Source organism: Cetorhinus maximus, chromosome 31 (assembly GCF_964194155.1).
Source record: "Cetorhinus maximus chromosome 31, sCetMax3.hap1.1, whole genome shotgun sequence".
In the NCBI taxonomy this organism is placed as follows: domain Eukaryota; kingdom Metazoa; phylum Chordata; class Chondrichthyes; order Lamniformes; family Cetorhinidae; genus Cetorhinus; species Cetorhinus maximus.
In genome coordinates this window covers 13,121,166-13,134,121 of record NC_135909.1, presented here as the reverse complement: position 1 = coordinate 13,134,121, position 12,956 = coordinate 13,121,166, and the positions used below count along the sequence as shown (strand labels likewise).

Here is a 12,956-nt window from a genome sequence, read left to right as displayed (position 1 = left end):
CGACTCTGGTGGGACTCGAACCCACAACCTTTAAATCTCTTATATGACAACAGCTAGAAGTCCAACACGCTATCCGTTGCACCACAGAGCCAGAGACATGCAAGTCCTATTTGCCATTCGACACAAGGGAATTTCAGAGACTGCAGAACACAAGGTTCAAACGGTCAGCAATTTCCACCATTTGAACAATGGCGACATTTCAAAAGCACTCATGGCCTGTGAAGTGTTTTGGACGTCCTGTGGCTGTGAACAGAGCTATAGAAGTTCGAAAGAAATAGCAACTTCCTTCAAAGAGACATAGGTTGGAAAGCAGGGAGGACAAATGGTGGCTAAATTTTGTTTACAGAGAACTGTGAAGTGATTCATTTTGGTCGGAAGAACACGAGGAGAAAAGACAAAATAAAGTTTAAAATTCCAAAGACGGTGCCGGAATAGCGGGAAATGATGTACATCTGCTTAAATCATTAAAGGAGGCAGTGCAGGTTGAAAGAATCGTTCACGAAGCATACAATATCCTCGGCCTTATGGCGAGGAACATAAATTACCTCGACACATTGTAGCGGTAGGGGATATTTACCTTGGAGATGAGGAATTTGAAAGAAGATTTCTTAGAGTTCTTTGCAGTCCCGAGTCTTCTGGACAGAGGGTGGGTGATGATTTGGACATGGGCTGTTTCAGTATCGGAGGTGTTGAAAATGGTGCTGAACATTGAGAAATCATCAGCGAACATTCCCAATTCTGCTGGAAGGAAGGTCAATGGTGAAGCAGCTGAACATGGTTGGGCCTAGGACACCACACCGAGGAACACCCGCAGTGATGTCCTGGAACTGAGATAATTGGCCTCCACAACCACAATCATCTTTCTTTGAGCTGGGTTTGACTCCAACCAGCAGGGAGCTCCCGCACCCCAGCCCAACATCAGCCCCGCACACCCCCCCACCCATCCCCCCCCCCGCCACCCAACCTCCCCCCGATTCCCATTGTCTCCAGGTTTGCTGGGGATCCATAATGCCACACAGTCAAATGCTGCCTTGATGTCAAGGGTAGTCACTCTCACCTCACCTCTGGAGTTCAGTTTGCGTTGGAGGACGAGGGGAATCAGGTTGTTTTATTTGCCCAACCAAGCTGAATGTTGGGCTTGAGGTGGCGATCAGATTCGGACGGGACGGTGACAACCTTTCACTGAGTTTCAAGGTTGCAGATCAGACCTTGGCGAGATTGCTGCTGTGTTCCCAGGACGTGGTGATCTCATTCTTAGAGGAACACAGTTACATCGAGGAGAAGTTGTTCCTTTTAAAATAAAATGGAGTTGAGGGATGTCAGAATCTGTTCAACACTGATTCACTTTTATTCATTTCTGCATCCTAGAGTAACAAAGTGGTTTGTAACTGGGTGAAAAAAATCAAATTCAGAAGGTTCAGGCCAGTACTTTCACAATTTCCACCAATACAACCCTCAACATTATCAGATGCATTCCATTTGGTCCCACTGACTTATCAACATTAAGCACAGCCAGACCTTCTAGTACCTCTTCTTTAACATGGGTTACATGTAAAATAAGTAATTTGCAAATTGTCGATGGAGGAAGGGACACTTTTATTGTTGAGGGTTTAAAGGAGAGGAGCGAAGCATTTGTGCTGAAGAAGTAGGATTGTGAAAATAAAAATAACAATAAGTGGAATGAAGAGGGCGGGCTGTTCATGGGTTGATTGGAAAATTTCATTAGGGCTTATTCATTGGAGATTGGAAGGTCGTTTTTCCACAACTTTAAGGAGACTAATGTTGAAGGAAGCTCTCATCTATAAGGAATCGTTACCTTAGTTTATAAAAAATAACGCAGATAAATGGGTTGAAAGAATTGGAGGGGTATCACGTTGTAATGTGGAATAGAAGATCGTGGTGAGGGGTCGGGCAAACATTTAGCAAGAACACAAAGACCCTGGAGAGCGTGCAGTGGAAATTTACTGCAATGGGATCAGTGGTGAGGGATTCGGTATGTGGGTGGACTTAAAAATAAAAACTGGAGATGCTCTTATCAAAGGAATGTGAAGGGGAGTTTTAGTACAGGTACTTAAGATCAGCCCAAGTCTTTGTTTGTTATACTCATTAAACAATATTTTTTCCCATTGATGAAAAGTTTGAAAGCCAATGAATAAAAAAAAAAATCTTCAGGAAATGTTTCACACTGCTCCATTCTAAACAGTTCCTGACTTGATGAGATAGATTTTTAGTTTTGTTTACAGTAACCGCATTTCCAACATTGCACACCTGGCTGCAATTTCAGAACCTTCTTGCCAACTCTTCATGGCTGGAAAAAAAAAAGATATGAGACCATGACTTAAAGCTGAGATCGGTGCTGAGGGGAGGGAAAATGAAACAGTTGTGCTTTTCACACGTGGGTTCGAATCAAGTTGTTGGGTATTTTTAGTTAATTGCTTCTTCCTGTTTGGGTAGGTTTTGCATAAAAATGGCTTGGAATCGGATGCTTATCAATGTCTCACTGGAGATGACAAGTGACAAGTAAAATTCGCGCCACACAAGTGTCAGGCAATAATCATCTCCAAGAAGTGAGAATCCAAACATTGCCTTGATGTTCAATGGCATTACCATAACTGAATCCCCCAGCAACAACATCCTGGGGGCGACCATTGACCATAAACTGAACTGGAATAGCCATAATGGCTATAATAGAAGGTCAGAGGCTAGGAATCGTGAGGTGAATAACTCACCTCCTAACTCCCCAAACCCTGTCCACCATTTACAAGACACAGGTCAGGAGTGTGATGGAATACTAACCACTTGCCTGGATAAGTGCAGCTCCCACAACACTCAAGATGCTTGATACCATCCAAGACAAAGCAGCTCGCATGACAGAGACCAATTCCACAAACATTCAATCTCTCCACAGCCAACGCACAGTAGCAGCAGCGTGTACCATCTACAAGGTGCACTGCAGAAACTCACCAAGGCTCCTTCGGCAGTACCTTCCACACCCTCGACCACTACCATGTAGAAGGGCAAGGTCAGCAAATAGATGGGAACACCATCACCTGGAAATTCACCTCCAAGCCACACACCACCTTGACTTGGAAATATACCGCCGTTCCTTCATTGTCGGTGCTAAAAATCCTGGAACTCCCTTCCTGACAGTACTGTGGACGTAGCTACACCACATGGACTGCAGCGGTTCAAAAAGGAAGGTCACCACCACATTCTCAAGGCGAATTAGGGATGGGAAATCAATGCTGTCCAAACCAGCGAAGCTCACATCGCTGGAATGAATTTTTTTAAATTGGAAATTTTCAGACTTAATCAAAATTGATACTGAGCTATTACAGTCCTTTCCCCAGGTTTTATTGGAATGATGAACAAATAGGATTCAGGAAAGGGAGCAGGACTTTTCCTTCCCTTTCATTCTCCGGATTTACAGTGGCTGAAAGAGCAACTGGAAAAGTTAATGGCGATGGAGCAGAGAAAAAAAATAACATTGTCCTTGCTGAAAACATTTAGTTTGACATTTTCTTGATAAGTTCAGTGAGTGAGCAAGTTTTAGCAAATGACATTTAAAATGAAGGGCCACCTAATTAAACCTATAATGTATTGAAAAGGCTGTTTATTTTTGTGGTGAGATGCTTGAAACTGTGGAGGAGCCGAGAGAGATGTACAAACATCATTAAAAGCTAGTGGACAGGAAGGTAAAAATAACCTCTAAGGCTAATAGAATACGAAGTATTGGGAATCATATTACAGGTGAATAAAACTCTGTTTTGATCAATGGGTTCTATTCCTGACAATAGACGGCAGGAACGATTGTCCTTGGAGTGGGAGCGGCAGAATTTCATCAGAGTGATACCAGATTCAAACGACGAGGACAGATTGTAAATACTAGTATTGTAATACCTTCAATATCAGAGACTAAGGGGTGATCCAACTGAGATGTTTACAGTGCTTGAATGATTTGACAGGGTAGATAGAGGGAAACTATTACCTCTGGTACGACAGGGAATGGGATGGGTGGAGTTGTCCTCACCAAGGGGAATTAACCTTTAAATTAGAATGAAGCACTTCAGAGGTAACTTCAGGAAGCACGTCTTCACACAAAGGATGGTGGAAACTCCCTCCCCCAAACAACTGTAAACGCTGGGGGTCAACTGAAAAGTTCCAAACTGAAATCGATAGCTCTTGTTTGTTCAGTGTTTTAAGGATTACGAAACGAAGAGGGGTAAATGGAGCAAAAATGCAGACCAGTCATGAGTTCATTAAATGGGTAAGTCAGAGTTGGGGGAAGAATAGTTTACTTCTGTTCCTCCACCCCCTCTACATAAAGAAAAACTAAATCCAGAAGGAACTGAAATGAGGTGTCATCGCTTGTTGGTCCCATTATTATCTCAACATTGACGATCTATACTGCTGAGCTACATTTCCACACACAACTCATCTCCCAGAAAATTCTACAAAGAGGGCAATTTTCCTCTCCTACCTGCATTTCCCACATTTTACCAGCTTCCAATCCTTTGATCAGCATTTGGGAGTTTACATCCTTAAAAATCGGTCTATTGACCCACTTCCGTTGTGATTTTGGGAAAAATCAGCAGGGGAGCGTAATTAGAAACCAATTGTTTCCCTCTCTGTTAATATCCCCCCAATGTCTACATGCCTCACTGATTGGATGGAGGAGTGAGCTTGTATTAATCCTGTGATGAGCAAACCTCTTCCGTGTTACAAGCATTTTCTGTGATTTTTTAAAAAAATCAGGTGACAATTCCTCATTGAAACACAGGAAATGCTGTTCAAACTGCTCCCATGTACTTTCATGAGCTGTGAAACAAGAAAATTCCAATTTCCACACATAATGAAGCCAAGCGGGAGGAGACACCTGTTTCTCAATGATCTGATATTGGAGTTGATGAAGATGGTTTTCTGAAGATCAATGTGTTCCTTTTTGAAGCCCGGGAGGGGTTTGGTTTTCTATATTAAACTTTGACCCTTCAGTAAGTTCTTTGTGTGCAGCTGTTTCTGGTGGTGTTACTGAGTCAGGGATGTTGGTCAGGGCAGCAGGAGAATTCACTGTGCTTCTTCAATAGCGCTAGGCAATTTTTCATCACTTTAAAAATCTGCCACCAGTTATTGCTCAGGATTACACAGAAGTGGTACACCGAGGATATTTATTTACTGAAATCAATACTTTACACAGAAAGAATTACTTCTTGTCATGAAAGTATAATAGTTTTCACAATATTTTTCTGCCTTATTGTTAAGTAATTTCATGGGGTAATTATAGTTGGGTCTGTCTGTGTGTAATGTAATTACATTTGGAGACAAGTAGACTGATAGATTAAACTCATCAAAAGAAGTTAGGTGCTTGACATGCGAATGAGTAAACATGGAAGCTGGATTAGCATGTAAGGTGTGAAGGGAATTTGCATTGTTGGATAAATGAAGGGATGTTTGATTTCAAAGGGATCTCAGTCAGTTTACAACTAGCCAGATAAGCAAGGCTAAGGAATATGTTTACTTTTCCCAAAGGTTACTGGAAATAGTGGCGACATGGGAGTTTTTTTTAATATTGTGAACAAGATACAATTTCAACGACATAAGGGACTTTAGAATTTACATATTAAAAAGAGAGGAACATATATAAAGGAGAATGAAATGTTATGTTGGAAAAGGACATTTAAAACCTAACAGGAGTGTGTGAAATGGCCTCAATGAAGCCTCCAGCATTTTTGTGTAAGTCTGCTGTCTAACTAAACGGGAGTTGGAGAAAAGCCATAAGGCATTCCACTGTCCAGGGTATTGTGTTAACTTGCTGAGCCTGCTTTAATTCTAAAAACTATTTCAGACCTTAAAAGCAGTGTAACTGGGGGGTCAGGTTAATTAGTAACTTGAGGAGTTTTTAATCGTAGTATTTGTAGTCTTATGTATGTGCTTGACATCTTTTACTTTTAATAAACATATTAATTTAATTTTTCAAATTTCGAAATGTCCTGTCAGGCATATTGCTCCTGAATTCAGTGCACACATCTTGTAATACATATAAATTGCAAAACCTTTGAGGTTACATGACCGGGAATCCCTCGACGAATGGGTCTGCCTGGTACACATCATCTGCCACGTCATAACAGTCCCTCACACACTCTGATCAATTAATGCCTGTGCCCTTTATTGCTGATGGATTTCTTTTCATTTTGAATCCCACCTGAGTTGAGTTTTAAGTCAGATTTCATGTTTTCTGGAGCAAAACTGAAACTGATTCAGGAAAAATGAACAGACACTTTCTGTCAGAAAGGGGCAGCTAATTTCTGCGCAGGAAACACCCACAAACAACAATGTGAACATGTTTTGGGATAATGATTGAGTGCTCGGGGGCATAACTCCACTGCTCGTGTGCCTTCGGCACAGCGCCATGGGGGTCACTTATGATAAAATAAGAGGTTGGGCAGGACCTTGGTTTATCATCATTATTTGAGGACAGCACCAACAATAGTGCAGCCCTCCCTCAATACAGTACTGGAGTGTCAACCTTCTTTGTTACACACAAATTCTGGCACGGGTTTCGGGGACATTCACTTATGTTTCAAAGCCAAATGCGACCAAATCAGGCCCACTGAAAGTTTTTAACAAATCACCGAATCCACAGCTACAGGACTGGGGTCTGTAACGTGACCTGCCGGGACATCCCCTGACAGGTCACGTGACAGATGAGGCCACAATGCATCACAACCAGATTTGTGACTTCATTCAAACCCAAAATCCTGTCACAATAACGTGTCAAATAAATCTGTCATCTGCTTGGCAACACAGCAGTAACACCTTCTGCATGACCATGTGGAGAGCTAGGGAGACATGCACAACACGAAATCCTTGAATAAAATAGTTCAAAAATCATTTCGACTGAAATTCTGAGAGGAAAAGTGAAGTTCAGAGAGCTTCATTGGACAGGAGAGAAATCAGTTGAAGAATCCGAGTAAATCAACACCAGCAAACAAGTTGACATCAAAACTGGATCAACTCCTGTAAACATTAATGTGTAAAAGCTGAGACTTCAGTGCAGCATCAGTTGAACAAGTAGAGATGTTGCCTGGATAAAGTATTCTGACAGGGTTTATTGAACTGAGTGGAATAGACAGATCTTTGCAGAACAACTCAATTATCTCTAGATTTTTAATTGAAAACTTCCAGTTTGTTGAAAAATGGAATCCATATAAATTATAATTACAGTACAAATGAGTTGATAATTCAAACACAAATGTTACTTTCAGGTAAATTAAGTGGGACAATTAAATTACATCCAAAAACTCGATTAACCTGGGAGCTCAAACACAGAAAAAGTAAATTGCAGAGTGAAGAGTTTATAATGTGGATTTGTTGAAAGTGGGAGTTAGGTGCAGAGGGGGAATGAGCTGCTGTGTAAATTAAACCGAGAGACAACAGCAAAGGTACAAGCCAGAAGGAGCAGAACATTCTAAATAACGAAAACTTTAATTAAACAGGCAGCTCATTTCAGTGTAATTTTGGGTAAGCTGAGAGCTGTTGCCTACACATCCTGTGCTTTGTTGGACATCAGAAAAAAGGCTAATGATAAATGTCAGATTCATAATAAATTAGAGAACCAAGCAGAATTCAGAAAATACAGAAGATAGCTCAAAAAGGAAACTTGAACAGCAGAGACAGTGTATGAAAAAAGATTAGCAGGTGACACTGAAGACTATTACCAAAAATGGGCAGTCAATGAAAGGGAGGCTGTGGGGGCAGAGGAGATGGCTGAAGCTCTACGTGGCAGAAGATATTAAATTAAGAAAGAATTGGTGCTGCAAGGCAAAAGGGACAGTTAAAGGAACACGTAACAAAAAGCAGAGATGTGTCGAAAAGAGGTGTGAATGGAAAAATGAGGAGCAGCTGCCACCCAAAAGCAAAAACAAACGACAGAAAAGTGATTTTAAACCAAATGTGAAAACAGAATCAAAATAGGGACAGAGGGTACAGTACAAAGAACGTTAGAGATTGGAGCAGCAGTAGGCCATTCAGTCCTTCAAGCCTATTTTGCCATTAAACACGATCATGGCTGATCTGATTGTGGCCTCAACTCCACTTTCCTGTCTGTGCCCCACAACCCTTGACTCCCTCATAGAATCTAACTCAGCCTTGAATATATTTAATGATTCAGCCTCCACCGCTCTCTTGGGAAGATAATTCAAAGACTAACGATCCTTTGAAAATAAATTACTCCTCATCTCCATCGTAAATAGGGGACCCATTACTTTATAAACTGTGTGCCCTAGTTCACACTGCAAGTGTAATCCTTAGCACAATTGGGATTGTTTATTAAGTGTTGTCCAATTGTGGAATGAGAGTGTGGAGTAATGAACTGCCTGGTGGAGTATAGGGTAGGATTTGCCCTCATGGTTCACTGTGTCCACGTATACATGGGCTACCAAAGACTCAAAAAAGTGATGTCCCTTTACATCCTATCTCATCTCTGACTGATTCGTCACAACATGAATTGGCCAAAAGATTGAGTGACTTGCTGCAAACAGTTCTGAGTGAGTTTTCCACATACACGGTGAAGGGATTCTTCTCCTTTGTGAAGCCCATACAGGACTTGCATATCGATAGCAATGGCGTGTGCATGTGCTTGTTGCTTGTTTGACGTTGCTAGCCTCTTGATTAATGTACCACTCAAGGAAGCCATTCACATTTGAACCAGATCATTATTTCATGATCTAGTCTCACTGCCGTGGTCTGAATCTGTATTCATTGAACATATGAACTCAGCAACTCATGAAGTTGATTTCAGTTTTAATGGCACCATGTATGCCCAAAGAGATGATGTTGCCATGGGATACGGTCTAGGCCCAGCTCTTGTAAACATCTTTGCCCATTACCACAAGAAACATGTCTTCAATGAAATGACCCCTAACATCCTATCCCTTTCATGTCTCTGATACATAAGTTACACATTTTCTATATCTGCACCTGCAGCTACATGTAAAAAAAAAGTCCCGTGACACCTTAATGGTTCTAACCTGCTCTATTCTCATTGAAATTGACCCGCCAAAGGAGCCCCCTTTCCTCAATGTACTACTTGAGAAATCTGCCAATGTGTCCTCTACTACTGTCTACTGCTAGCCCACCGCCACTGTTGGGGATTCCTACAGTTTCCATGAGGTATAAGATAGGTCTTGTCGGCAAACTGATAGGTAGGGACCAGGCCATTTGCTAATAATGCAACATGGTGCCAAAATCAGGCACTTCAAAGTTATCCCGCGGAATAATGGCTCCATCGATCAAATAATTGCTCACTGTATATCACACAAACTCAACAATGGGCCTAAGTCCACCACTTTATTTTCTGAAAAGTGTCCAGTCTACCTCAGATAATTCTGGAATGGTTGAGGTATCTCAAAAACGTGAACAACTAATAAAGCTACCCGTTTCACAATGCTGCTATGCAGTAGCAACACGAGTGACATTCTCCACTAACAGGATGCTGCTGTCAAGACTAAAACTATGTTCTGCCGACAAGACAAATGACTAATATCACATATGAATTTCAGTGCCAGTGTGATGTGAGGTCTGTGACCATTTGCCCCAATGACTGTTGGATCGTACCAAACAGCTTAGGCCTTCAGCTCTTCACAACAGGCAAAGTACTGAGCATACTCAAGATCCTGCTTGAAAAGCTCAGAACATAGTGTCCAACATTCGATGTGTTTCACAGAAGGACAATACTTACTGACCAATCCTGATTGTGCTAAGAATTACAGTAACAACTGTTACGATCCCGGCTGATGGTAAAACTGGATAAACCAGTTCCAGGAGTGAAACCCGGCTTGATAGAACCCAACATTTGAAGGATGTGACAAAAGCTGCTGAAGAAATTCACATGTTTCTGCTCATGACCTTTGAACACAAATAATAAAATATTTATTAAAACAAGAAAAACAAAGTACATTAACCAGACAAAACAGTCAGAAAGATCTCAATACAAACAAAAGAAGGTGATTCAATTTCCCAATATTCCTTTGCCCAGCAATATCTTTACAGATGGATAAACCAGTGAAGAGTTACCACGGGCTTGTCACAAAGGCTTCTTGCTTGAGGCTGGCACACGTGCAAACTGTTTTCTTGTGGTGAATTCTTGAGCATTCACTTGATCCTTCTCAACCAAGAGTTATCTCACCCAAAATAACTGCACTTTATACTCACTGTTTCAGTAGCAACACCACCGAACTGATGACGACAATGAGTCCTATAACTGACTCTGCAGTTCACTATTGTCCCAGTAGCCTTGTACTTATCTCTTCTCAAGAGCCTAAAACATCCCTGCTTAACTCTTTGATGCACATTGAACTCGTCCGTGTTTTTCTCTGTCTCTGTGTCACTTGAACACTGTCAGTAGGTAGCAGCCCAGATTTTTTTTTTCTATTGTGTGTTTCTTTTTTCCCCAAAATTACTAAACATCTAACCCCTTTACTGACATGTCAGCCAGGGATCCACCCCAAGGCTCATTAAAAAAACACTTATGAAACTGGAACCACTCTACATTTCTGACACAAAAAATGCACATACACTATCTATCTATACATAACATATATACATATATAAACACACGCATTAAAATTATACATAGTTCCTAACAACCAATTAAAGATTATCTGTCATGCTCACTGTGTGCCTCACTTACACATGCACGGGGATACATTTCTTCACGCACAGGGCCACTACCTTGGCAACCAAAATGGACATGTCCACGCATTGCACTTCCTGCAACTGAAGAAAAACTTGGTGGACAATCATTCCCTGATTCCTTCCCAGGGAAATGGCTGGAGCAATCAGAGTTGACTTGGTTGTTTGAAATAAGACAAAAGCTTGGCAGTTAACTCTTCCCTGTTGCATTCCCATGGCAAAGCCTCTACCAATCAGCAAATACTTGTCAACCAATCAGCACCTCCTTCTCATGCAGTATAAATTTTTGTTCCCTTCAAGATTTGGTATACTTGTATCTGCTCTGAAAGTTAATGCCTTTTCAATTAGTTATTTAAGGTTTGTTAACATAATATCAATTACATTGCTTAGCTTAGGAAAAGATGGTATTATTTGTCGTTGAGCACATATACATAGAGGTTAGCTGGGAAATAGAGTTGTGAAGCAGCAGAGCTGTGAGACTAAACAAGTAAATAAAATCTCTCGATAAATACAAACTATGTGACTTGGCTCAGCTTCTTCAACTGGTTTGGATCCCATTAACACTGAAGAGGGGAAGACAAAAAATTTCGACATCATGTCCCTTTTATTCAGGAACACTCACGTTCTGTATTCTTAAGTGACAATTTCCACATAAATCTGTTACATTTATCACCATTCCCAGTTCCAATAAAATGTCATGACCTGAAGCCACAGGTGCTTCCAGATCTGCTGTGCATTTCCAGCATTTCCTGTGTTTATTTCAGATTCCCAGCATCCAGAATATTTTGCTTTTATATTTCCATTTTTTTATTGGTTGTTACTATGGGATAAATTTTATATCTGCCTGGCTCTTGCACTGTGTCTGTGTCGGATATGAGGTGCACATGTCAGTCTCTAACATACATGTGTGCCTATGGAAAAGGGCTGTCTGTGCAGACAGTTACTACCCTGATCCTTACAACTCCTCCCACACCAAGTGAGATCAGACAGATACAGGCCCCCTTGCACAGATACAGAAAGATGTCACACAGACACTAATATTAGTCTAATTTTCGGCACCAAACCTTTGGAAATACGTGAAGGTTTTAGAAAGAGTGCAGAAAAGCTTTACAAGAATGGTTGTAAGGGTGAGGGGCTTTAGTTACATTGATAGATTGGAGAAGATGTGGTTACTCTCCTTCAAAAAGAGAAGGCTGTGAGGAGATTTTGTAGAAATGTTCAAAATAACGAGTGTTCTAAACAGAGTAGATAACGATAAATTGGTCCTGTGGGCAGTAGGCATCGATTTATGGTGGTTGGCAAAAGTACAAATGGAGACATCGGGAAAAATCTATTTATGCAGGAAGCCATTAGGATCTGCAACTCACTGCCTGAGAATGTGCTAGAGACAGGAGAAACTGGGGTTGTCAAAAGGGAATTGGATAAGCACCTGAAGGGAAAAGGTTTGCCAGGCTGTAATAAGAGGGCTGGGGATCAAAAGTAGCTGAGTGGCTGTGGTGGAGAATGACAACAGACACGAAGGGCCGAATGGCCTCTTGCTGTGCTGTACCTATTCTAAGCTTGTATGTATTTAAGTGTAGGATTCATTCTGTCTCACTATCTCTCTGGTAAAGGATTTGAGTGTCTGATTCATTATATATCTGTCAGTCTCTAGGGATGTGTGTGAATGTATGATTCACTCTGTATTGCTGTCTCTGGTACACTGTGAGATTCATTACGTATCTCTCAAACTCTGAAACACTTTGGAAGTCGGTGTTTATTCTACCCAGAATATACTTAATTGGGCATCTGGTCGAATTGGTACATTATTCCACAAGATGTTCCAACCAGAATACTTCATGCACCATTATCTGCTGATCCATGAAAGCCATTCTCCCTCCTATACTTAGCTAGCTTTCCCTTAAATACAGCTGTGCTCAGCTGCTCAAGAGGACAACAACTTCCAAATTCTACAGATTCCATAAGTTATATTGAATTTTTTTATCGGATTCCAATACTCATATCTTTGTGTCGACCGTATCACATCCCATCACTTGTTCCTCATATTGTGCTGCTTCTGCAACACCAACAGTTCATGTGAATTCCCTCCGCTATGTTGCAGTTCTCGGTTCTGGCCAGCAGAGGTCAGCACACTCTGCTAGGTCGAAGTTTACAGATCAGGGATGGACACAACAGGCAAGAATTGTTCACATTATATTGGGAGGGGAAGGGATTTATTCTGTATCTGTCACTCACTGGTGCTTTGTGAAAGACACTCTGAACCTATT

The 12,956-nt window shown here is 41.2% G+C and overlaps 1 non-coding gene across 1 annotated transcript; it reads right to left on the bottom strand.

Annotated features, from left to right (window-relative positions):
* On the bottom strand, positions 1 to 91 carry trnar-ucu (transfer RNA arginine (anticodon UCU)). Its single transcript is given in 2 exon segments — positions 1 to 36; positions 55 to 91. It is a non-coding gene; the product is annotated as a tRNA-Arg (tRNA).
* Between the last annotated feature and the right edge of the window lie 12,865 nt (positions 92 to 12,956).